Source organism: Mytilus trossulus, chromosome 1 (assembly GCF_036588685.1).
Source record: "Mytilus trossulus isolate FHL-02 chromosome 1, PNRI_Mtr1.1.1.hap1, whole genome shotgun sequence".
NCBI classification, from domain to species: Eukaryota; Metazoa; Mollusca; class Bivalvia; order Mytilida; family Mytilidae; genus Mytilus; species Mytilus trossulus.
The window spans coordinates 41,148,833-41,176,719 of record NC_086373.1 but is presented as its reverse complement, the minus strand read 5'-3'; the positions used below and the strand labels follow the sequence as shown (position 1 = coordinate 41,176,719).

Genomic DNA, 27,887 nt, shown 5'->3' with positions numbered 1-27,887 from the left:
CAGAGTATGATCTTGAAAATGAACCTTTAAAATGTCATTAAACACTGAAGTTTGCTGGACATGATGCATTGGTTTTATTTGTTGTTGAATACCGTACGATGTTCTGTAAAGTGTAATTATTAACGTCTGGTCGTCATTTGTTCTATGGTGGAGAAAGAGCGTTGTCTGATATGGCAATCTACCACATCTCCTTTTTTTTTTTATATGTCATCGTAAATGGGCATTGATAATTTTAATGCCAAAACGAGTTAAAAATCTTGCGGTTAAAAGGGGTATACTTTGGCGCTAAAACGTCCTATTTTTTCGGCTAAATTGTTCTCAGCCGTATTGTAACTAGTCGTTAGTTAGTTTATCGAGGTTGCAGTCTGTTAAAAAGGAAATGTGATAGGTTTCAAGGAAGATTAATCTAGAAAAATGAGCCTGCTATACAGAAATTCGTTTCTTAAAAAGATAAATATTTATAAACTTGCATGACAACTTTTCTGTTTTCGAATTAAATGTAACATTCAGTATAGATATTTTTTAACAGAGCTACAGTACTAGGTGAACCAAATGAATCAAAAAGTCATCAGCAATTGTCCGTCAAATTAATCTTCAATTTACTCAAAATCAATGGGTTTTTGTAATATCATGGCATCTTATCTAGGATTCTTGATCACATTATGTAATGCCTGTCAAGCTTATTGTATGAGGACAAAATCAAGTAATTATTAATATCGTAATTATATATAATAACATGTCTGATAAAATTCAATATATAGCAATGCTACATGTACATGTTTAAAAGCTGTTCAAAACGGGTTGTTATGAATATATTTGATTGACATTTTTATAATTCATTTAAAATATGGCAATTACGTCAGAATTTTTTTTTTCACTCTAGGACCTTGTTCACTGGGGTAAAGCGGCTGTTCGTAACCTCAACAATTATAAAACATATTAAACAATTTTTTTGCGTTATTTTATCTCCAGAAGGCTTGATATTCGTGTTATCCTACACATTTTACAGACAATTACCAATTTTCTCTACCAATAATGCTTTTATTCAAAAGTATTTAGGAAGTATAAAATCGAATGGATACGGTCATCTGCCATGTTGGGCCATCCATAACTGAAGTTACGAACAGCCTCTTTACCCCAGTGTTGTTTTTAAGTGTATACTTACTGCTCATTTGGGTTTTAGGACGATCCATTTGATCTACAAATATGAAAATATGATACTGATAATAAAGTAACTTTCAGTAATACTTTCTATGTATGATTGTGTACATTTATGTTAGTTTGATCGTGATTGTGTTGTATATTTTGCTTCAGCTTATGCTAGTATTTCTGATAAATAAATGAAACAAAATGGATATGACCAAGCGATGAAAATAGAAAGAAACTCCCTCGATTGAGGGAGGTAACGGCGTGGGATCGATTCCCATCGTGCAAGGTCAAACCAACGACTTAAAATTGGTATGTGTTGCTTCTCATTTACACAATGAGAATTAAAGAGTAAAATCAAAGACTGTTCGGATCGAAACATAACTAGAGACGTGTCTGGCTTGGTGACATTCTTTTGGTATCGATAGTCAAAAGGGGATGGACGTGCAGCATTTAACCCTGTACTCTGTTCTAACCTCACCGCAAGCAGTTGCATTCATCAAGTCAGGCTATCTGTGGTTTTTTTTGCTAGTTTTCGCGTCTTTGTGTGTACGTTTTCTTTTTTCCGGAGGGACCGTTGAGTGGATTTTTGTTTGGGGGGATAGTTCCTAGCATTTTTAGTGATCCCTATTATCTTCTAGGGCATTACTATAAACCTGGGAACAGTATATCTAGGTAATATATATGTTCATGTGCAAACCAACTTTTTTCGTGGATACTAAGTTTTGTGTTTACGGTCCTTTCTAACCAACTTCATGGCATGGCGATTTAATTTCCACTTATGGAAGTTCCGAACAGAAACTAGCTACCTTGAGTTCCATCACGCCTGTTTTTGTTGTTGTCTGTGTTAGGACAGACTTTATAGTTTTCTGTGTATGGTTGTGTTGACTTGTTTGTAGTTTGTAGTTTGTTATATGTGTTTATGCTGCTCAAAGTGCCAATTATACTCTTCATCAAAGTCACATTGTATAAAAAGTTAACAATTATAGGTTAAAATACGGCCTTTAACACGAAGCCTCGACTTACACCAAACAGAAAGCTATGAAGAGCCAAACAAAAATTATTGTAAAATAATTCAAACTAGAAAAGGGTATTACATCTATGCTCTGCTTGTATAAATAATGTTACAAATCTGACTTGTGTTATTTTTAAACTGTGTGAATCTAAAACTCAACTACTATAATTTTCATATTTGTTGTGTCTAAATTATTTTATAGAATTTTGTATCTGTTGTTGTAATTATATTATTCTTAATGATTTCTGGCATGCGTTTCCATTTTTGGGGCAAATCAAAATGGCCGCTGTACGTGCTGACATTCCTTTTAACTAAAATTGTTTTAAAAGACCCAGAAGACCGCTATGTACTTACTTTGATATTGATTCCTTAAGACGTCATTTTCTGATTTCACCATTTAGAGTGTTTCAACAAATTATATTCTCTTTTAACTATCTTCTCTTTCCTCAATTCATTTCTTTTACATGAAAACTCAATTTTATAAACAACATAAAAATGGTTACGCACTCTTGTTTTCTTTAAGAATAAATAATACGGTTAATTATTCTGTCTATTGTTTTGTACCTTACACGGTAATTGGTCGTAAATTGTCAAAGAAGAAATCAGTGAAACACAATAAAATCATTAAACTGTTGAAAATACATTGTCTTCGTATTATTAAGGTAAAGGTTGAAATGTTGAAATATAAAGAAAGTGATCTGACTAATAACAATTTTAGCGTGTGCGTATGTTGTATATTTCGACATGACATGCAATAAAGTATACAGTATCAAACATTTTTCGTTCGACAATTTTTTTAATTTTTTTTTAATTCGTCTAAATATTGACAGAAGAATGTATAAATGTATATTTTTCATTACATGTAAAATTGCTCATATTAAAATGTATGATGGGGGTCCTATGAAAAGGCGTATGCTTTAATTATTATATATTTTACAGACATCTTAACAGTGATGTATGACCAATTGGTATATTATAAATGTCTCCCCCTTGTCATATCATAGAGACATAGTAATTATTGCTAACATCAACTTCATTTGAATTTTGGTGGATATATATAGTTGCCTATTAATTGACAATCATATACCCAACTCATTCTTTATTATGGCTTCGATATCTTCTATGGTCATGTTGCCTCTGTGAAAAGGTGCACCCTATTCATATAATTGGCATTATATTCTATCTGATGAGTTAAGCCTTTTTCAACTGATTTTTATAGTTCGTTCTTATGTTGTACTGTTATACCACTGTCCCAGGTTAGGGGGAGGGTTGGGATCCCGCTAACATGTTTACAGCACATTTCAGTCAGTATGTAGCTAATGGTAATATCTTTAGTTAGCTTGCTTGTTAGCTGAACCGTGAAGTCATTGTTAGGTAAGGTAAACTTCCCTCCTTTAATAGTAGACTAGCCCAACAGATAAAAAAAAATCTATCCCTCAGTAGGACTAAGCTACTTTAAAAGGAGGGAAGTTTACTTTGCCTAACAATGAATTCACGGTTCAGCTAACAAGCAAGCTAACCAAAGATATTACCATTTGCTACATACTGACTGAAATGTGCTGTAACCCCGCCACATTATTTATGTATGTGCCTGTCCCAAGTCAGGAGCCTGTAATTCAGTGGTTGTCGTTGTCGTTTGTTTATGTGTTACATATTTGTTTTTCTTTCATTTTTTACATAAATAAGGCCGTTAGTTTTTTCGCTTGAATTGTTTTATACAACAAATGGAAGTTTTTAACGACCTTGACTGGCTTTACAGAACTTGCACGGTCGGTATTTTTTATATTGTCTTATCGGGGCCTTTTATAGCTGACTATATCCGCTATGGGCTTTGCTCATTGTTGAAGGCCGTACGGTGACCTATAATTGTTAATGTTTGTGTCATTTTGGTCTTTTGTGGATAGTTGTCTCATTGGCAATCATACCACATCTTCTTTTTTATATTTAAAAAAAATTGACCAAAACCGAACCAATACTTTTTTGTATTAAGAGACTCCCCTTTTCAGTTTTAGTTTGGAGAATGACAAATTCTCACCTTTAAAATAGACTTTATTCCAATTACTATTGATTTATTGGTAGATTATCTACCTCAACACTTAAAATATGATAGGACTTATACTTCGGCTATAATGTTTATAATTAATATATGTATTAGTCCAAGATATATTATGTATATTTTGTTCTCGTACCGTGATATTTATTGTAGATTTTAATGATCATTGTTCATCACATTTTGGTAAAAGTCGAATCATATATTTAATCAACTTCTTCTTTTTTTTCTAACAGTCCCAAACATTTCCCAAACGCCCATAGATTATAGATTATAAAACTTATGTGTAAAGAAACGCCACGTGTATTTAATCACCTAATCTTGTATAATACATATATCTATGTTAGATGGGAGATAACTCAAAACAGAAATTAAGCAAAATTTTCGTTTTAAAGTGCTAGTTCACGTTCAAGTTGAAATTTTTAGCGGGAAATGATTGATCATAATAATATTTTGGCTTGCACTTCTCAATTAGTGTTAAAGAAAACATGATTGAGCAAATAATATTCAAATGAAAAATTCAACAATATTTGTAAATTTAAATTTCAATACCTTTCCCTTAGAAATGCAATTGAAAATGTTGGTATATAAAGATTCCAGGTATCAATATTATCGCCTGAATGAACCTCAGTGGTCTGGGGTGCAGGCTTCAAACCTGTAGCTGATTAGCGTCAGAGTGGTTCAATTCCACCTTTCGGGCGTATCACGATGTAAATGCATACTGCAAAACACATTGCAACAGCGCAATATTTTTGCACGGACTCATTGTTGTGCGAAAATAGGTTTTGTCGCAAACTTTTTTACAACCTTTTTACCGCTGAACGTTGTCTATATATTTTTTCGTAGGAGTCCTTTGATTGGAAACCATCAGTTAAACTACCAAGCTGAAGAAAATATAACAACCATTATGATTATGTGTTCATCTAGATTGGGAAACAAATGGGGTTCCTTAGGAATCCTTTCCACTTCACCGTTGGGAATCTTGTTTAAATAGCTTCCTTGTGGCTAACAACTATCTTTCATGGAAATCATAAAAGGAAATGCAAGCCGTGGAATATCGTATCAGCTAGGAAATATATACTACATATGCAGTCACATTCGAGGAAATGAGGAAAGGATTGTGGTGACAATTGGAACATATCGTCGTCTTCTGTGAAATAGATCTATAAATAATTTTTCAATATTCCACGAATGACCGACCATACCACGACAAATATCTGTGTTATAAAATGAAATACTATAATTGTGAATCATAAGAATGAAAAAATACTTTAAATACATTTAACCTTAATTTATATTTATTTATGATGATATGTGTAATAAAAATCTCCAAGTTCAAGCAAATTTGTATGATAAAAATAAAACCCACCCAATGCTCTCAAAACATCATTATGGATATAATAGTTAACAAAGATACAATGAAACGTGTTTCTTAAATACAATCATTTTGTTGCAAAACAACAAATAGGTTGTCTTGTGTGACAGAATATATATATACATATTAATAATTTGTCCTAAATTGCCTACATTGTTGTGCGTACTTTGCAGACTAAAATAGCAGAATATCAAGTGCAAGAGAGATTTTATAAGTATACATAGATTGTATCACACAACCCCGTCGATTTCGATATTTATCTACTCAAGTTCGTCAAGTTTCACACTTCAGACAATTTTTATTGTCGTTTGCAGACTAAAATAGCGGAAGACTAAGTATCAAGAAGATTTGATAAATATATATATAGATTTTACCATACAACCCTGTTTCTGATTTTTTTATTTTTTTATTTATCCACTCGAGATAGTTTTAACTTTTTATACTTAATAATGAAACCTCTTGCAGGCAACAACCATCAGTCAAAGTTATCATGATAGAAAAGGCAAGCCCTTGAATAGTGGATCGATATTTTAAAGATTAAACACTGATTGAACTAGCCGAAAGAAGCACCCGAAAAAAGCCTTCCCTATCCACACTTGTTTAAAATTGATCAATCGATAGATGGCTGCTAAGCACCCAGTGGCAAATACTGCATGCATATGTGGGAAGATATATCACATGCATATTCAGGACAATAGCTCGTTAATGAAGATTCGAATGTATATTCAATATGCGCTTTGGACATGAGGCCCCTCTTTACGTGTTTCTTTTTGTTGTTATAAATAGTCCTTAATATTTTTTTACTTTTGTCAATTATCAAGTAATGGTCGATCTTATTCATGCGATATTACAATACCTCTAGTTTACATATACCTCGACTATATTCTTGTTGCAAGTAAAGGGTTTCATGCCACTAACGCATATTTTATATTCACTTGTCCTAGACCGACAAGACAAGACGAATCTGTAGCATGCTAGTACACAAGATACTTTTGTTACTTATTTGATAATGCTCGCTGATATTCATTGATATTACAATACCTCTAGTGCACATACGACTCGAGTTATATTCTTGTGGGAAAATAAAGGGATCCATGCCACAAACGCATATGGAATATTCACTTGTCTACTAGACCGACAAGACAAGACGAATCTGTAGCGTGCTAGCATTTATTCGAACCCTTTTGCATCGGACCCACTACCTTAACGCCAGTAAGAAATCTGGAGTTTCGTGGTAGCGTACATGGTCGTATGGTTGAAGTAGTTCTCCTCTTATCCTTTTATTAGTCATGAATTGACTTATTTGACTTCCGTTTGGAGTAAATGATGCAAGTGTTTTGGATTCACTCTAATTATATAACGAAAATCTCTGTACATTAAGTGCCATTTCACATGAGTAGAATATAAGGTCAACGATTGAAACTTTCCGTGGAACAACGTCAAAATCGTTGTTTTATTAGGAACGTCGTGTAACGGTAAGTGGCACCAATACCGTGCGTAACGTACATTGAGAACAAAGTGCTGTCTTGTAATAATACCTTGACCATATGTATGAAACTAAGTAGCTTATTTTGATTTTTTTTCAAGAAAAATTTCATAACAGTGTGAATTACGTCTTCTTTGGTTCCAGGAAATTTTAGTGGGATGCTGTTTTCGGCCCTGTAACTTTGTAGCAGTTATAACATAATCAGGACGAACCATTTTTTCTTAGGTTATTTCAGAACAGTGACTTAACGGTACGGGTTATTTCATTGTTGAAGGCCGTGTTTCCTTTATAGATGCTAAAATCCACTTTAACGGATTATTGTCTTATTGACAATCTGATCGCATCTCTTTGTTTCTATAGTGAGATCGACGTCTTCTGGTGTTTCCTAAGATCTTGTTTGGATGTAGCTTTGTAAAGTTCTATTGAGCTATTACAAAAAAATGAAATTATCGGTCTTAACTCTTTACCGTTTGTGCTTATTTTTAGGAACTGTTGTCAAAGCAACGAATTGAACAGCATGTTAAAGCGGATTTTATAAAGATAGAAATTTGAATATACTATCGTTTCTTCGCGAAGAGACAAAATATAAAACAAGAATACAATGATATATTTTATATATGCGAAAACTTAACAAAACCCCCAAAAGGCAATATGTGTGCCATCATTAGATTTTTTGGTAAACCTATTTCTTCAACCATTGTTTCATCTTAGAGTCCACATTATAAGATACAGCGAAGAAGCTGCTAACAGCATGGTAAACCACGGAGCTGAAATAGGAAAAAAGTTGTCTTTATACATATTTTCGAATGGGACTTTTGTATATAGAAAATAGGAAGATGTGGTACTTGTTTTTGTTTTTTTCCTCTACTTCAGTTAAACAATAAAGTTTTTAGTAAAGTCGCTATGAATAATATAAACCTTATCTTTACATTAAAAATATATCAGCATTTGTGCCGTCGATATTTGCTGTCCTCTGTTGGTTTTGATGCCTTCAAACAGTTTGTAATCTCACTCTGCCAGTTAAGTTTATCGCGTGTTAGATATCTGAACTATTCAAGACACCGGTTTCGTGCACTATGAAATTAACATCATAATGTCATATTGCGCCTTTGTCTACCAAGTTAACATTGTCTCAATTAAACACGAATTATCATTTTTCTCGTCCTGAACATGCACTTCATTTTCCGCTGCAAATACGTTTTACATCCACATATCTCACCAACTTATAGCTTCCTTTACAGCAGATTCCATTGAGTGTGTAGCCAAAGGTAATATCTTTGGTTAGCTTGCTTGTTAGCTGAAATGTGAAGTCATTGTTAGGTTAGGTAAACTACCCTACTTTAAGAATAGACTAGTCCAACAGAAAACAAATCGATCTGTCTGTTGGACTATGCTTCTTCGAAAGGAGGGTAGTATACCTAACCTAAAAATGACTTCACGGTTCAGCTTACAAGCAAGCTGACCAAAGATATTACCTTTCGCTACACACTCAATGGAATCTGCTGTAAATGCAACTAAAGCATAAAGCAAATTATCTTTTAATGATGTCCACCGAAAGAAAGTACATACTCTTCCATTATTAAACTTACCTGAATGCAAGGAACTGGCAGTATCACAGTTATCTCCATCCGAAGCTACTGTTAGTTGATTTAAGTATCCAGCGTCTGCAACAATAACATTATTGTATATACAAAAATAAGAAGATATGGATCACTTTTAAACTATGAAAAGTTCTCTCTATTTTCCCCAAAAAAAGAAAATTTAAAAAAAACTCGGCACACAGTCAGCCAATTAAGGAATAAATATATCGGGTTAGATTCAACTACTGCCTATTCCAAAAAAAAATCTTTATTTATGAAAAATGTTTTAAAAAGAACTTCATCAATTGTGAATCGGCACAGCGATTATTGTCGATCTTATCTAACTTGAAAAATATCATTTGTCTTTTTTTTATGGTACCATATGCTGTTGAAATATATCATGTGCAAGATATTTTTATTCTAAAACGCAACGGCGATAGCAAAACAAACCATAAACACATTGATTTTAATCAGTCTCTTTACAATCTACATTTATACACAGTTTCTTCCAGTCTTTCTAAAATATTCAACTGAAAAATAGGGGCAAAATCACCTTCGAGTTCCCTTGTATCGTTGTTCCGATGAACAAATTCATGTTAACTCTCTAGTATGAAAGAGTTTTTTAAGTTAAGCTAAAATATCTTCAAAACTAAATGACAGTCCCGTGAAAACAATCCTCCTTCGTATTGGTGCAAGGGGGGGGGGGGTCACATTTTGACCAAGTCCTCAATTTTGCAGATTATTGGTTAAAATAACCCAACTTCATTGATCTCGCGCATCCGAAGCGCTTTTCCGGATATATCTTTATAAGAAACGCTCAAATGAAAACACTTCAAAGCCAATGATGTTAAAGAAACCTCAGCACGAGAAAAGCCATATATGCTTCAGAAAACTTTTCCTACTAATAAATAAGTTCATCATAGATACCAGGATTACATTTTGTATTTACGCCAGACGCGCGCCTCGTCTACAAAAGACTCATCAGTGACGCTCGAATCCAAAAGTGTTAAAAAGGCCGAAAAAAGGACGAAGTTGAAGAAGCACTGAGGACCAAAATTCCTAAACGTTTTGCCAAATACAGCTTAGGTAATGGATTGATGTCCTTACACAATTATTATAGGTTATTCTGAATGTGTAATAGCGTTTCATGTCTATTTTAAACACGTGAATATTTAATTTGCTAAGATATTGATGTAGATAACATTCAAAGATATTTATGCGCTCTGATTGATTAATGTGCATCATTGTCAAAAAATTGAAGGTCAATTGTTAAAGTTTTCTTTGAATGTGATGCATCAAATATACAAATGTTTATTCAATTATTGAATGTATTTCTAAATTGTTTTTTGACAAAAAGAACTGATTGTGTTTCATAACAATATTGGTTCTTTGATGTGTGATATGAAACAAAAAGTTACAGTAAATTACTGCACTCCATTGCACTCTTAACAGAGAATCATTAGAGCAAAACTGATTTTATAACATATATTTGTGTTATAAATTTTTATATTTACATATTTCAGTTATTATCAGATTCAATCAGATTCAATTCATACAAACGTTTATAAATATTGATAATTATTTGAATTATTTACGCTTTTTTAGAATTCAGAGTGTGACATGGAGTAACGTTACAAAACTAGATTGGGTGAATGATTTGTATTTTCTTTTTACTTTATTTTGTAAGCAGTTATGTTTACTTTATAATTATAAAGTTGTTTTATTTCAATCATAAAAGTAAGGGAAACAAGATGAATATTAGGGGAGCGTCTAAACACCACCTAGGCCGCCTTGGTGCACTAAGCTCATAAAACTGCACTAAGCCCATGATGGGATGGTGCTATGGATAAAATAAACATACCATGGGACGTAGTTTTTCATGAAGATAATGTTTCTGAATTTTTTAGTCATTAAAAATTATAGTTAAGTTGTAATTTGATTTTTTCTGTCATCAAAGGTTTTGTCCGACGGCACGTGCCAGTAATTAACCAGGTAATAAAATCAGTGATCCATGAAGAAATAAATGAACAAAACAATTACATGGCTTATACATAATTACACCTTCTTGTTTGTCGTGTTATATATTTTGTTTATGCGGGTATTTTGTTTTTGTAGGTTTAAAACAAAACTTTGTATTTCTTTTTTTTGTGTGTATTTTTTTATAAGTTATTTTGACTTTCTGATACTTTTATTGGTTTGTAATCAATACTTCATCGTAATTCGAAAGTGCACAATGAACGACTATTTTCATAAATACATTAAACGAGAGTCTTCCCAGTGCAGAAATAATCAAATCAAATCAAATCAATTAATTTTATTGTCATATAAATCTGTGAGATGTGGGGTTTAGTATTATTTAAGTTTAAGCATGTCATCTTTAGAAGTATCTTTCCACTCCGAATTGATTCCAATGAATCAAAATATTTGTTTCTATAAAAGTTATATTTAGGGCAGTTACAGAAGTGTCTTTCGTCCTCTATCTCATTCTGAGACTACTATATGTTATAGTAGTCTCAGATCTCATTACAGAATTTGCAATATCTCTGATCTCTAGGTTATGTTTTAGGTAAAATTCTAATTTCAAGTTTATCAATGCTTAATATTTTTGTATATGAAAATTTAATTACTTGCATTTAAGTCCTTTATCTTTTTTTTTCCAATAGATTATTGAAAAAGACACTGCAATTTACTTTAATTTGCTTTTTTATGTTATTTAATGCTGTACCTGTATTTTGCACAGTAGTTATTATTTCTGTATCAATATCTAATTCTGTTAAAATATAAGTAAGGTAAGTATACCATGTGTATAATAATGGACCAATGAATTTGGAAAGAGGAAGAACTTTTTGTTTTAAAATTCTATGGAGAGGTTCACGTGATTTATATATTCAGGAAACCGGAGATTGTTGAAGAAAAATATTGCTTTTCCCTATATATTCAATGTAATTTAGTACCCTATCGGAACCTTTTGAAAATGGCTTTTTCTTGAAAACTTACATTTTCTGATATATATCTGAGACATATATATGTCTCTGATATATATTTTCAATATCTAATTGAGTTCTTAATTCGAAAAAAATCTATGGACTGGTTATTTACTGATTCTGGACCTTATAATACATACTAGTATACAGAAAGTACCCAGAGCATTTTGTGAAAATATCTCTCTAAAAAGGGTCAGATTCATATTCAATATTTTATTAAAGTCTGTACACTTGTTAAATAATCATTTTAATAAAAACATTGAATAAAACAGCAATTTTGTAAATTAAAATACAAGTGCCATCCTATAAAGAGTTATGAGAGACTATAGAAATTACTCTATAATTATCAATTAATGTTGACGTATTGCGCGACCTTTATTTGCTTTTATCTTCGTCATTCCATCTCTAAAGAGTGGCGGATAGTTGTCTTATTGGTAATCATAACTATCTATTTATATAGAGTATAAATTTAATAATTACCTCTTGCAAAATTTCAAGTGGTCTATCATACTTGTTGACAATGGGTTGCATTGAACCCCACTGACGCCACATTTTAACTCTTATATTTGAAATTAGTCTGTATTAATTTGTGTCTATTCGTGCAATTATTGAAACACTAAATGGGGAAGAAGAATAGACTACAATATACTCCGCTTCGAGTAAAAGCCAATTTCTATTGTTTTTACTATTATTTCCGCAAATCTTTTATTTCGAAAAGCGCAAACAAACACTTTTTCCCAAAAAAAATTCTCACGAAGCAGTAAAGAAAACAGACCTTTTATTATACTAATTAGGAACAAAGAAAATAATTCACTAGTTAAAAGATAATCCCTCAGAATTGATTGGATCAATTAACAAGGTGATCAGACATGCATTACACAAGTAGAGCGCGTGTCACGTTAAAAGTGTTAATAACTTTTAAATCTCTTTATATCATCTAACCAACTTTTAAAATATGTATTTTGATATAATGATTTATCTTAATTAATGAACTTGGTGCACATTTAACCTTTGCTTCATATCCTTAGTGCAGTATTTTTAATTCGTCAAGCTTCATTGGATTCAATCAACAATATGACAACTGGACACATCACACAAAATCAGCGCGTGCCATATAAAATGTTAATAACTCTTTTATTTCTGAATATATTTATATCAAAATTTAAATATAAGCTCTTTATTCAAATCTGTATCGTACTGAATGACCTTGGTGCTTATTTGACTGGTCCATCATGGGCTTAGTGCACTTCCTGGAGCTTAGTGCACCAAGGCGGCCTAGGTGGTATTAAGACGTACCGGAATATTAGAGGCCTTTTCATTTTTTCTAGTTAATTTATTCAGAAAAAAAGTTTTATAAAATGTTGAGACACTATTGACACAGATGGACTTTATACTAAAATCTATGACAAATGGGATTATTTCTACTTCCCAACTATCAATTTGCTATTTCCTTGCAGTAGCATATCATCTTCTACGTCGTATGGTGTGTATATATCTCAATTGCTCGTGCATGTTCACACTATACTGATGTCTTATTCTCCTTTTGCAGTAACTGCTCAAGCAATGCATAGTTATAAGCAGTTCAGACTCAGAATGACACTGTGTAAATTTAGTAGACACCATCATGAATTTATATGATGAGTCTGTGTCTAAACTAACTTATGACATTTTTACTACGTCTTAGATTGTGGCTTAACATCGATGTTGTCTGTTTGCTAGGTACCGACACTGACCCTTTTTTCTAATATGACTGTTATACCAAAAGTGAATTTACATTGCTGTGCGGCATGTGTCGGTGTTTTGTACATACAACATTCGTGGATTTATTGTGTATGTTTCTGTTACGGTTTCCATTGCATACTCTGTTATGTATTATCGTTTGTAGTCCAAATAATTATTATATTGCCTTTTAATACTATCTTTTTTTTTAAATTGTTTTGATGAATTTTGTTAAAGAATTGTATAAAATTCGAGATTGCATGTAAGTTACGGAAGCGCGTCACTGTTTTTGATATCCTGTGGTGTTTATCGATTCGTTGTGGTTTTGCAGTTTTCATGTTGTGTCGACTTTTACACTATTTGTTAGTGCGTTTCTTTGTTTTGAATGTTCTTGCTTGTGTTTGTTCTGAATTGCTGTCATGTTGTGTTTCAGTGATATTTTTTAAACATTATCATAAAGCTGAAGGTTTGGCAGGCCATTAAACCAGGTTCAACACTCCATATTTTCTTTCTTAAAATGTCCAGTACCAAGTCAGGAATATGGCAGTGGTTATCAAATAGTTCGTTCCTATGTGTGTTGGCATATGCTTTTGTTGCACTTCGGTGTTCCTGTTGTTCCTATGTTTCCTTCTAACGGTTGATGTATTTCCCTCGGTTTTGGTTTGTAACCTCGATTTGGTTTTTCTTTCCTGTCACAATCGATTCTGATTTTTGAACACCGGTACACTACTATTGACTTTATTAAGAACAAAAACCAAAATCGAAGTAGAAGGAACGACTAAATTATAAAGAATAAAGAAAGGAAAGATAAGATAAAAAAAATATAGAAGAGATTTAGAATTGATCCGACCTCTATTTAAAACAATTGTGTATATATTGCATATGGAATGGAAAGAATATTCGAGCGGATATGGAGTAAAATGTTTTAAGTTTTATTTACAACATTCAAATTTCGTTTGATGCCTTTTTATGTATTACAAAATATATATAAAAAATAAGGTGTGGTATGATTGTCAATGAGAAAATTCTTCACAAGAGATCAAATGACAGATAAATTAACAATTATAGGTCACCGTACGGCCATAAACAATGAACAAAGCCCATACCGCGCAGTCACCTTTAAAAGGCCCAAAAGGGCAAATAAAAAACCATTCCAACAAATGTTTATCAATATTCAAATAAGGACGATTTTGTCATTGAAATGTTGAAATTATATATTCACAGTGTAGATACTATTCTGTACGCTTTCCGGAAGTCGCGATTTTCGAAGCGAGAACTTTTTGGATCACATTTTAAATTTGTCGGATATACTATATTAAACGGTAAGATGTTCATCTGTACATTGCTTAATGATTTATTCAGCTGACATCGATACTCACAAATGGTTTATAATTAAATTTAGCACATTCATTATTCGTATCTTTGCCTTAATTAAGAGATTTTCAAGTGCATCACTAAGGAAAATCAGTTGGTGAACCTAAAAACAATCTTTTTGCACTCTTACTGTACAAATTAACGTAAAATCCAGACTTAATTTACTAGATAAAGTGTATTTTCAGTGGTGGTAAAAGTTTCAGCCAGATCTTTGAAGCCAGAAATAAGAAAATTACACTTGTTTGAATTTCTCACTGTACGATCAGTCTCGCTTGTATATTTTGAAACTGTATGATCAGTCGTTATTTCACTGTATTCTAGTAGTGATTTCAAAGTTATTTACGATACATTAGAAGATGGCATTTTTCTAAATAACACAAATATATTTTAATAAATTCACATCCTGTAAACTTTTCAAACATGTTTTAGCTTGATAGGGTGTACTCGACTTACTACATTAAGTATAAGGATGTTTGAATGTGGCTGAAATAAGAAGAAGGTTTGTTTGTTTATAGAAGTTTCAGAAATGTCCTCCGTTATACTTAAAATTGTACAAACACACAGATTTAATTGTTACTATATAAATTAAAAATGCATGAATTTACAAACATTCGAGGCCGTACTGTAGCCTATAATTGATCACAGTTCCTTCACTTTGTTTTGGATGTAGATCTGTCTCTTTCACACTCAATTGTACACCACTTTGTAAAGCGATGGTTTATAGTGATAATGAAGTCCGTCTTTCCGTTCGTCCGTTGGACCGGTACAACATGTTTCGCCGGTTTTGCAAGCGCATCTCCTTATTAGTCCGAGATTACTCTGACGTCCAACGGCTGTTATGCCAGACAAGCTGAGGCCGTGGGACGTCAGAGCTTGTCCCGTATCAAAAAGTGGATATTTGCCCACCCAAAATGGATGCGCTACTTCATCGCTTCTGGAGCCGACTGAGGGCCTTGGAATTATATAAATCGGGCATCAATCTCTTCATTTTGTATTTATCTTTTCATATATGTAAGTTTCACCTACCTGCCAAACCTTTTTTTTTCTATATTTTAACATTTTTCACAGAGACCCATGATTTCTCCATTGTTGACTTTCACTTTCAAATGGACGTCAAGTTACGAGAGATTTCGTGGCCTCGAGACTCAAATATGCAAATATTTATATTTTGTTACCTCCTTCATAGGAGATCGATGTTTAACATTTAGAAGCAACCACGTGTTTTTACCTCCTTTACAGGAGATCGGTAACTAGCATATAGTTCCGACCACGATAACAATCGGCAGCTCTCGGACATTTATGTAACTTGCAGCGTAAATGAACGAGGTGTTACATTATGGTCATTTGCACTGTTTTCTCGCGGTCACGTGATAATCTTTGAAAATGAAAGGCAACATGGAGAAATCATGGGTCTCTGTGAAAAATGTTAAAATATAGAAAAATAAAGTTTTGGCAGGTAGGTGAAACTTACATATATGAAAAGATAAATGAAAAATGAAGAGATTGATGCCCGATTTATATAATTCCAAGGCCCTCAGTCGGCTCCAGAAGCGATGAAGTAGCGCATCCATTTTGGGTGGGCAAATATCCACTTTTTGATACGGGACAAGCTCTGACGTCCCACGGCCTCAGCTTGTCTGGCATAACAGCCGTTGGACGTCAGAGTAATCTCGGACTACTCCTTATAAACCACTTAATATACATTGGTGTTTCCAAACATTTTTAAATGGAGAGGGGGTCCAATCCAGGAGAAAAGTGGATTCCAAATATATGTTCCCATACAAATGCATTGAAAGTTTAAAAAAAGAGTTTCAAACCGCCGGATCCCAATTTTCTTGAATCCGTCACTGGTATAACTATTAATTATTTTTTTCTCGGATTCCGTATCATAAATATAAAAAATATAAAAAAGAAGATGCGATATGATTGCCAATGAGACAACCGTTCACAAGAGATCAAAATGACACAGATATTAACAAATATAGGTCACCGTATGGCCTTCAACAATTGCAAAGCCAATACCACAGAGTCGGCTATAAAAAGCCCCGAAATGACAATGAAAAACAATTCAAACGAGAAAATTAACGGCCTTATTTATATATAAAAAAAAGGAATGTATTTCTTATTTTATTAAGAATATTTTATGGGGTCTCTTTATATAAGATGCGGACTTGAACATTGCATTATATTGGGGTATTTTGGATGTTTCTCTATCGTAAATACGGACTTTGTCATAACCTTATATTGAGCGTACCTATTTTATATCCACAACTTCCTTCAGACACTTGTCATAACTTAATGAATCTTTTTTTTCAGATTCCTTATCATTTAATTCAATTGTGTACCTCTTATTTTGGTTTTTCAAAAAATCATCAGTTTTTTATTTCCATGATATGGACTTTTCCATTACCTTATTGGGTGGTACCCGCTTACTATACGCAACTATCAAAAACTTACCATATACTAGTATTAAGGGCATACGATACAGTTTTGATCCTGTATTTACAATTTCATGAAAATTTGCATATAGGCTATTTTTCACCTGATTAAATCAAATATGTAATAAAAAATATACCTTCATGTGCTACTTTTTGAGTAAAATGAGGTCGAAATTTTGTATATTTGCTAAAAATTCAGATTTGTGGCCGTTATTTCTTTTTCGAAAGAAAGACATAACTTTTTTGTTATAAAAGATAAAAACAAATTGTTTTTTGTTAAATAATCGGTAATTTCTGTATTTTATAAATATCTTTAAAAAATATGCATTTTTTAATCAGAAATACCTCATATTTATCAAATGTTCATGAATTGAGGAAAAAACGTAAATTTTTACTGCATGTTTATCACAATTAAAAAAAATCCTCTATTTACAGTTTTATAAAATTTGGGTCACATAATCTCCCTGCAAAATGAAACCAAATGCCGTTTTGAAAAATAGGGGTCCATGAACTCGTTTTCAAATTAAATCAGTTTGAATGATGAAAATCAGTCGAAAAATGCATCTTTTCCCGATATGTCACAGTTTGACGTCGCGAAATTAACAAATTACGTTAGCAACGTCGTTACCTTCCCTGTAACTGTATCGTATGCCCTTAATAAAACTTTCTCATATTCGTTATTAAATGATGCCCCTGTGCACCTATAATTTAGTTTTTCCGGTGGTTTATTTTTTTCCAAAACATGGACTAAAGAAGTGGCGGGTATAATTTCGTTAATTCTTTCCTCAATACCTAAAGTTTTTTAACAAAGCTTTCTCTATCTATTTTTTGTTATTTTAAAAGAGACAGGCTTGATGTATGTAATCACCAATTGATCAACGGTAGACGGTGTAAATAGTCTTTAAAAATGTAATAGTTAAACAGATAACTGCAACGACACACTAATACAGTCCACAAACGAATCTTGTATTGCTTTTTAGGCATTTGATTTTAAGTAAGACTGACGGAACAAAAATTAATTTGCCGTCTACAAAAATCATCAGAAATATATTTGTATTTTGTCTGATGAAAGAAATTACACGTTATAGTTCCATGGACACAATCATAATATCACATAGACACGTATATACCTTCAAATTGCCGTTGTTTTTCAGTCAAGGTCGTTAAAAACTTCCATTTGTTGTTGTTTTTTTCTTCAAAATCACGACTAGTCATACAGACAAAAAATCTGAAATCGCTACTAGAGTACAGTCAGTTTTAGACTGATCGTACAGTAATTTATTTTGGGATCCTCAAGGAAAGCATATTTTTTTATTTGAAATACGAAAATTCTACTTAAATACGGTAGGAATATTGAAACAGTATATATTTTACTGAAAACTGATGCAAATATTCGCAATAAAAGATTATTTGCTTTGTACTACGAGAGCAAAATTGTCAATCGATTTCACCTTTTTCTATGAAGTTGGTGTGATGCACGCGAATATTTTATATTCTACTGCATGTTTTTGTTGCAGTTACTCATATTTATGATGTTATACATACATTTAAGATGTGCAAAGCAATTTATAGATATAGGAGTAAACAAATGATGAGAAAAGGCACCAAAACAAAACCGTTCTGTTAGCCAGTTTGAAATCCTCGCTTCGAAAATCGCGACTTCCGGATAGCGTACAGAATAGTATCTACACTGTGATATTGTCATGTAAAATTATGATTGTCATCCTATTTAAGTTTATGCTTTGATATCCAAAACACACATTTTGGACTTTAATCGTTGCACTGAAAATCGACATAAACAATTCTTAAAGAAACAAATGAACTCGTGACCTTTTTCTGTTTACAGTATCTTTTCCAGATAGTAGTCTAATTAGAGGTACCTTCCATCACACCAGATACTCTCATTCTTTTAACTTGTACGTATACATTAATTTAAAATATTATAAAGTAAGTTATTTTTTATTTGTATCTCACATTTTTATTTCTCTATGCTTTTTGTGCACTTTTGTGCTTTTTTGTAAAATTGTTTCTTTTAAAACTGTTTTAACACAGACCCATGTTTTGCCTATTTTATTTATTATGTCTGTTTTGTTAACGCATCGTTGTAAATATAACGGAATTTGATGAGACTGTCGTACAAGTGAGGTTTAGCACTATTAAATCAGGTCCAAACCACCATTTTCTACATTTGAAAATGTCTGTACCAAGTCTGGAAAATGACAGTTGTTGTCCATTCGTTTTTGGTGTGTTTTGTCATCTGATTTTGCCATGTGATTAGAGACATGAATTGAGAATGAATTTTCCTTGGAGTTCAGTATTTTTGAGATTTTACTTTTTATCATTTCTAATAAAATAATAGGCAGACAAATCAAAATCAGAAAATACATAACGGAAATTTATTGCCGCTTAGATTTATAAAAAAAACCAGAGTTAGTATTATAATTGTACAAACTTAATGTAAACAAGATCAGGAAATTTCATTTAAAATATTATCTACTTATTTTATATCACATTTTTTACGAATCATTAATTTTTATTTGATTATTAATTTAGATATATTTCAATGGTGTGATATATTATACGGTATCTCATATATTAGTTGGTATTATCTGATTTAACAAACATGAATTTAATAAATACATAATAGTTTGTACAGTCGATGCACAGTTTGCAAATAAGCCCTTTTTATAATTAAAGGAGCCACACAGTGACAACCTTTGTTAGGGACACAGATCTGAAACTTGGATGCCCCAAGTGGCTGCTAGCGTGAGTCTAGATCATAGGGAGTAACCAAACAGTCAAGCTTTTTTCAAATTTTGGTTATTAATGCTTCACTTCGTATTTGATTTCGCTTTTGAACTCCTTTGATTCGAACGCCACTGCGGAGTCGAATGGAAACGAAACGTGTGTCTGGCGTACCAAATTATTAGCTGGTTACTTTGATGAGTTTATTTTTCGAACGCTAATAAGGAACATATGATGTCAAACGTTCAAATGGTTTTAAAGAGATTGAGACCATTTTATTTTAAGGCTACTCAAAATTAAAAGCCATAGATATCTTAGATTTACTTTTGACTGACTGTGTTTCAACCTTAGTAATTTTTTTAAAGATAGAGTATGTAGGACAATGATAAAATTGACTGCGTCTTAGCCCTTGTCATTATTCTTATTTTTGTATATGTCATTATTTTTATTCTTGTATTTGTAATTATTTTTATTCTTGTATAACATCGCGTATAGTCTAAGATCAATCAATCAAATTATGAATATTTTAAGATGGATCAAATAGAGTTTAAAACACGAATATGAAAAAAACATTTCAAAGTATGATATCTTGCTTTCATTTGCTATCAGATACAAGTATGTGTTTATCATATCCCAGGTAATTCATTGTAAATTTATAAAAAGGATGTTATGAAATGAAATATTTTATAAAAAAATCTCATTCAACGGAAAATTGTATGCCGAAATCTAATTATATTTTTAAGATATTCATCGAATTGTTAGACTAATTCATATTGAAGTTTCACTAGGTTTCATCAAATTTCCGATTTGACTCGATCAATGAGTGAAGCAACAGAGGTCAATATGTTTATTTTGATAATCATGGCTTTGCAACTCATTGACTATAGTCCAGTGGTCATTTTGTTCAACTAGGTGATAAAAAAACATTTCAAGAGAATATTCGAAACCATATAAGGTTATGTATCTGAAGGATATGAAAATCTAAATTCTATATTATGTAAAGAATTTACAGCTGCGGTTTGTCGAGTGTACATAATAAATAATGAAGTCCTTCTCATTATCAAACTTAAATGAATGCTTCTGCATTTCAGCATTATATTTTTTCCGACAAAAGTCGCGCGCTTAAATTTACAAGTTCAATTGTTGGTACGGTTATCTGAAACTTCTTCTTTCTTTTTAATCCTCCTAATTTTTATAATCTTGATAACTTTAATGAAAGACTTTTAATGCAATGTTCGTGTTATATGAAACATGTCTGAAGTCAGAAACTAGCAATTGTCATTAACGTTTACTAACCGAACATTTTACATGTACATGTAATTGAAGTTGGTATCTAAAAAATGAATGATATGGTTTATCCATTTCGAAAAATCCTGTTGGTATGACCAAAACTATAATTTTAATTTCATTAATTTTAATAGTAAGAAAACATATTAAAAGTCATAAAAGTATTAATATTACAACACCTACCTTGCAAAGAATTTATAAGAACTAATACCAAAACACATTTTACAAGTAGTTGGGTCGTCATTTCAAATGGTACACTTTCACAGTAATAAAGACGAAGAAATTTGTCTCTTTAAATATTTCATTTTGATAAATAAAAATTAATTGGTCCTGTCGCCTGCGTTATTTGTGCTTGATTAAATTTCTATCGTCATTATACTATGATTAAAAATATCTAACTAATTCAATGTGATCTTGGTTTGATGCATAAAGATATGATTAATAATTGCGATGACCAATCACAATGTTAATCGCTAAAATTGTGATGGCCAATTATTTTATTTTTATGTTAGAAAGTAAGAGACAATTGTTATACCAATCCTCATTTGTAGTTTTAATACTTGAAAGGTCGCATTTGTTTCAGGAGCCAGCAAGTTGGAAATCACCCCAATTTTCGCCATCGTATGTGACGTCACATTTTTTTAATTACGTTGACGCCTGGACTGATTCGGGTGTGTCTATTCTTTGTTAAACTTTAATAGCATTATGTATTCGGGTTTAGTTTTCTGTAATAAGTTAATACTTCAGTTTCATTATGTATATCTCTTTCATATTCATTTGTTAAAATTTACTGTTTGCAATAGCATGAATTGTTCTATGTAATAAGGATGTTCTTATCCTGGGCATAAAAACAATGCCGTATTTGGCAAAACCTTTTCAACTTTTGATCTTCAGTGCTGTACAACTTTGTACCTTTTTCACTTTCGATCTTTTATATCTGGGCGGTATGTATTCGGGTTTAGTTTTCTGTAATTGGTTAATGGTTCAGTTTCTTTATGTATATCTCTTTCATATTCTTTTGATAAAATTTACTGTTTGCAATAGCATGAATTGTTCTATATAATAAGAATGTTCTTAACCCGGGCATAAAACAATGCCGTATTTGGCGAAAACTTTTCAACTTTTGATCTTCAGTGCTGTACAACTTTGTACTTTTTTCACTTTCGATCTTTTATATCTGGGCGTCACTGGTGAGTCTTGTGTGGACAAGGCGCGTTTTTGGCGTATTGAATTTTAAACCTGATGCTTTTTGTTATCTATTAATCATGTTTTTCTTTGTCTAATATGTTCTCCAATTTATTTGTATTGTAGTCCTGTAATATTATGTTGTCATTTCAATGTTATATTTAACTTTGCCATTAAAGTGCGAGGTTTGGCATGCCACAAAACCAGGTTCAACCCACCACTTTTATTCCCCTTTAAAAGTGTCCTGTACCAAGTCAGGAAGATGGCCATTGCTATATTATTGTTCGTTTCTGTGTGTGTTGCATTTTAACGTTGAGTCGTTTGTGTTTTCTCTTATTTTTGAGATATTGAGATAAGACTTGGCACGGTAGTTGTCTATCCCAAATTCATGTACTAGTATTTGGTTTTCATGTTATATTTGTTATTCTCGTGGTGTTTTGTCTGATGCTTGGTCCGTTTCTGCGTGTGTTACGTTTCTGTGTTATGTCGTTGTTCTCCTCTTATATTTAATGCGTTTCCCTCGGTTTTAGTTTGTTACCCCGATTTTGTGTTTTGTCCATGGATTTATGAGTTTTGAACAGCGGTATACTACTGTTGCCTTTATTTGGTGGGGTTCGTGTTGCCAGGTCTTAGTTTTCTATGTTGTTTCTTGTGTACTATTATTTGTCTTTGTCAATTTGTTTTCGATTGTAAGTTTGCCTGTTCCTCTGGTATCTTTCGCCCCTTTTTTTAATTGAATAAACGTTTAATCATCGACGGAGATTATTGTTTGATATATTGATTATTTAGTGTTTAACTAAACTTTCAGCACTTTTGTTAGTGCCTACTTATCTGATGATTAAAATCTTTGATGATTTCAAAAAATGTGATAGACATCATCTTTTATTTAAACTTTTGCGTAAATGATTTTATAGATTTTGTTTGAATGGATATAAGGTGTTTCCTTGGTTTAAACACAGCAATTTCAAATTTAAATATATAAAAATCGTTATTGCAAAAAAGTAAAAACCCTGACGTTTAAAAATATTTGGATCTAATATACTAGAAGTTAAGTTTCGACTTTGAGTCAAACTGGTTGGAATTAAGATAATTGATTCTTGCAATTACATGTATTTGTACTGTATACCTGTCATGTAATGTTGTCATTTTAATGTTATATTTATGATTGCCGTCAAAGCGCGAGGTTTGGCTAGACACAAAACCAGGTTCAACCCACCATTGTTTTCTTAAAATGTCCTGTACCATGTCAGAAGAATGGCAGTAGCTATCTTATAGTTCGTTTCAGTGTGTGTTGCATTGTCTTTTTTTCTGTTGCTCTTCAGTGTTTCTGCTGTTTCGTTGTTTTCCTTTTAAACGTTTAGTTGATTTATTTCCCTTGGTTTTAGTTGGTAACCCGCATTTTTTTCTCTCATCGATTTTTGACTTTCGAACAGTGGTATACTACTGTTGTCTTCATTTATAGAGAACTAGAGATAAAGGATACTACAAATACATTTAAGTCGGCCTCATATCTTAAATTACATCTAAAAATTGACAATGAGGGTCGGTTGAAAAAAAAAAACTTTACGACAAAAGACATGATTTCAGATTTTAATTGTAAACTTACCATTTCTATGTAGCAACATTCCAGCAGCACCTGCATACGGGGTATGTATCTCCCAATTGATACGATATTCCCGTGCTTGCATTTCCTGTCATGATTTTCTTGATAGAGGTTTGCTGCTCACAAGGAAGTTATTAAACCAGAGTTCCAAATGGTTAAGTTGAAATCATCCCTTCGTAAATTTTACGGACGCCATCACCAGTTGGTTGACCGTTATGGAATAACCGTTTCACAAATGATATCGGATATTTTCCTTGCGTCGTAACTACAATCCCATTCCCTTTCATAAATGTGACCTACCGAATTAGACTATTTACCTGATTTGTTATCACATAAGCAACACGACGGATGCCACATGTGGAGCAGGATCTGCTTACCCTTCCGGAGCACCTGAGATCACCCCGAGTTTTTGGTGGGGTTTGTGTTGTTTATTTTTAAGTTTGCGATGTTGTGTCATATGTACTTTTGTTTGTCTTTTTCATTTTCAACCATGGCGTTGTCAGTTTATTTTCGATTTATGAGTGTGACTGTCCCATTGGTATCTTTCTCCCTCTTTTAATTGCATTTATAAAGGAATTTCTAATAAAATTGATTGAAAAAATGTCCTCTAGATTATTTCTTCTCGAGTTCCCATATAATGCAAAGAATCTTGATAGTAAGGCTTCACATGTCTGCTTAGTGACGAGATCAGTTGTTTAGTATATTAAACATCTACGAACAATTCCTTATTAGGTGAGCAACCATTTAATTTCAAAAGGGTTGAAGAGTAATAGTTTTTTTGTCTGAGTCGCCTAAAAATGTCGCGCTTTTTAACAGGTTTTCGACACTATCAATCAAATTATTATTTTCAAAATTCAACACCATAAGGTATGGGGAAAATCTGGATTCAGAATATCATCTTTTTTTTTTTATCAAATTGAGGAGCAGAATATTATTTTTAGGAAAAAAAATAAGTCGCTCCCCAAGACGTTGAATTGATGTTCCCTTAGGACGTTTAATAAAAGTAACGATTTCAGCTTCAGTACGGTTTATTCACCAAATGTTAACTTCGCAAGTTTTGCTGTTGCCATCCCAAACTGAAAGATTTGTTTTACAGTGTATCAGTCTGCAGACATTTATTGGACCTGTCATAGATCAATCAAGCTCAATATGTTTTATATGGGATTATAAGGGAAATATCACTACATGCTAAGTATAGCTTTTGAAATTCAGGTTGTCTGTCAATTAATATACCTCATTCACATTCAGATTATTAGTACATGTTAAAAAAAATTGTAAATTGTTCCAATCAAGTTGCTTCATATCCTTAAATATCACATGATATAACACATGTCTAATTTTTTCTGTAATACACCCCTAGCGACTTAGTAAAATATAGCTTTTCAGACCATATTGCAGTTCAGTAAAATCAGAAAAAAATCATTCTCTCATATTAGTAGATGACCGCCCAATTCATATACTGCCATGGCGCTCAGTGTCATTATTTCAATTAATTAATTAAAAACCTGCATTTCTTTTTTTATAAACTGTCAACCTTGTTAAACAAACAAACACTTGAATATGACAAATTACTGCACAAATATCGTTTTAGATTTAAATTCTTTTCATTAGCTCAGTAACAGTTTGATGACACTTTGGGAGCACTACATGTAATGAAGTCTCAAATTTATCAAATGTCAAAATTTGTGTTAAAGTCTTAGTTCCTGGTCGATTAATTTGTTTGCTAAACTTGTCGATTTATTTGCATTATATTAAGTAGCCCAAAGGTGAAATCAACTTGACAGGTTAATGCGAATGATGAAAATGTATTGAATTTTTTAAGCTATAGAAAAAAATCACACCCAACTAAGGTTATTTTCAGATTTTTTTTAATGGTCTTAAATATTTGCACATATCAAATTAACATCTTCAGCGTGATAGATAATTATTCAATTATTTAAAAATTATTACTTGAATTTAGGTGTGATTTATATTCCATCGTGATTTAAGCTTCAATTTTAGATCAGTTTACCTCCGATTAAATATTATTCAATAATTTAAAAAATAATGTATTACATATACTTTAAAGGCATTGTTCTTTCATTTCAGAACGTAGGTATCAATTTTTAATTTAAATGCAGCTAGACGGGGGCCTGTAACAATATACGAAGAAATACAGTATTCCTAACATTTGACAAATATTTTTTTTATATTTGCATATCTGCATGTAAAATAAATCGAAGCATGGACTAACGGATGGAATAACACGCTAATGTTAGTTGACATTTTGACAATTTGAGATTTACAATAAACATACACTCCATGATGACGAACAAACGTCAAAGGTTTCAGCTGAAAAAAAAACCGTCTTCAGATTTTTGCTTTATATCTCTTTACTTTATCAGTTTTTCAATGGGATTAACAATAAGAAGTTTATATAATTTCCAATTACAATGATAGGTGTAACACCGTTTATTCAGGTTCGGTTTTAAAGAACATACCAGAAAGAAGTAGATACTTGAAACAAAATAGTTCTCACGCATGTGTGAAAAAATATGAAGACTATTGGTATCAAATGAAAGCTAAATTACTGATATTTAATGTAGTTTTAACATTATTTCAAATTAGAGAATATATCTCCCTCGTGTAAAGATCTGTGTTCGGTATACCTTTTGTATCAATGACGGTACATGTATTGTCGAAATCCGTACCGTTTATGTTATTTAACCAATTTACATAACATGATTTCCCATAAACAATAATATCGTCAAAATTTAACACTGCAATATGTCATTGAAGTCCGTTAACTGCGCTTCAATTGTTCTTTATAACGTCGATGCCGCATAACAAAGTCCAAATTGCATTGGTTTAAACCGATACAGTCCGGTGATGAGAACCGCTGACACTCACACAAATATAAACATTACCTTTAATCCTCGGGATGGGATAAGCATCTTTAATGGTATGTTTATTTAGTGTACGGTAATCCACACATTGCCTTCAGGAAGAGCCACTTTTTGTTGTTGTTATTGTTGCTGGTACTAAAACTGCGTACTATGGACTTCATAATTTTCTATGGTACTTTTCTTTATAAATGCTCTGTTTCACTTTCATACTTTGTCTCTTAAACAATGGTAAAGAGGGTTATTTCGTTTTATCAAGTAATTTTATTAATGCATCCCAAACAGGTTTTCAATTATGATTGGCAAGTTACTCTTAGTATTGCATGAACACCTCCAAAATAGATTGGTCTCTTCGAGTAAAAAATATGACAGAGTTATTATCCATTCGTTTGATGTGTTTGAGCTTTTGGATTTGCCATTTGATGCCATTTGATTATGTACTTTAAGTTTTGAATTTTCGATAGAGTTCGGTCATTTTGTAACTTTACTATTTTCCTGCGTTAATAACTGCCATTTGATTATGTACTTTAAGTTTTGAACTTTTCTTGGTTTTCGGTCATTTTGTAACTTTATTATTTTCCTGTGATAATAACTTCTTTCCATCAAGAAAATCTTACCCATATATTGCGGTAACTGTGCATCAGTTGTCAATGTGACAAACATTATCAATACCTCGGCTTTGTTTACAAGTGGATCAAACATAGCCATAGGTATATATACAATATTAGGTCAATGTCTGAAAAATATCAACTTGTTTGTATGAGGCTGAGAAACTGGGGAAGGGCGAGGTTCTATCGAACCCTTCACCAGTTTTGCGTGGAGTACCAAAAAGTTGATATTTTTCTGACATTGACCTAATATTGTTTTTATACTGCAAGAAATGTTCGGGATTGTTTTCCTGTATTACGTAAAGGTAAGAAGGACATCGTCTGATTAGTTGTCCCAAATTTGAAATATTCTCCTGTTATTCTTCTTCTTAATCTTGCTTTCGTATTAGAATGTCCCAATCAAAATGGCC

At 32.2% G+C, this 27,887-nt stretch overlaps 1 long non-coding RNA gene and 1 other non-coding gene across 2 annotated transcripts; one reads left to right on the top strand and one right to left on the bottom strand.

Annotated features, from left to right (window-relative positions):
• Positions 1 to 4,825: 4,825 nt before the first annotated feature.
• On the top strand, positions 4,826 to 4,912 carry Trnastop-uca (transfer RNA opal suppressor (anticodon UCA)). Its single transcript has one exon. It is a non-coding gene; the product is annotated as a tRNA-Sec (tRNA).
• A 2,729-nt stretch (positions 4,913 to 7,641) lies between these two features.
• On the bottom strand, positions 7,642 to 21,595 carry LOC134707863 (uncharacterized). Its single transcript, XR_010105779.1, has 3 exons — positions 21,383 to 21,595; positions 8,662 to 8,736; positions 7,642 to 7,839 (listed from the first exon to the last, which is right to left on the bottom strand). It is a non-coding gene; the product is annotated as an uncharacterized LOC134707863 (long non-coding RNA).
• Positions 21,596 to 27,887: the final 6,292 nt, after the last annotated feature.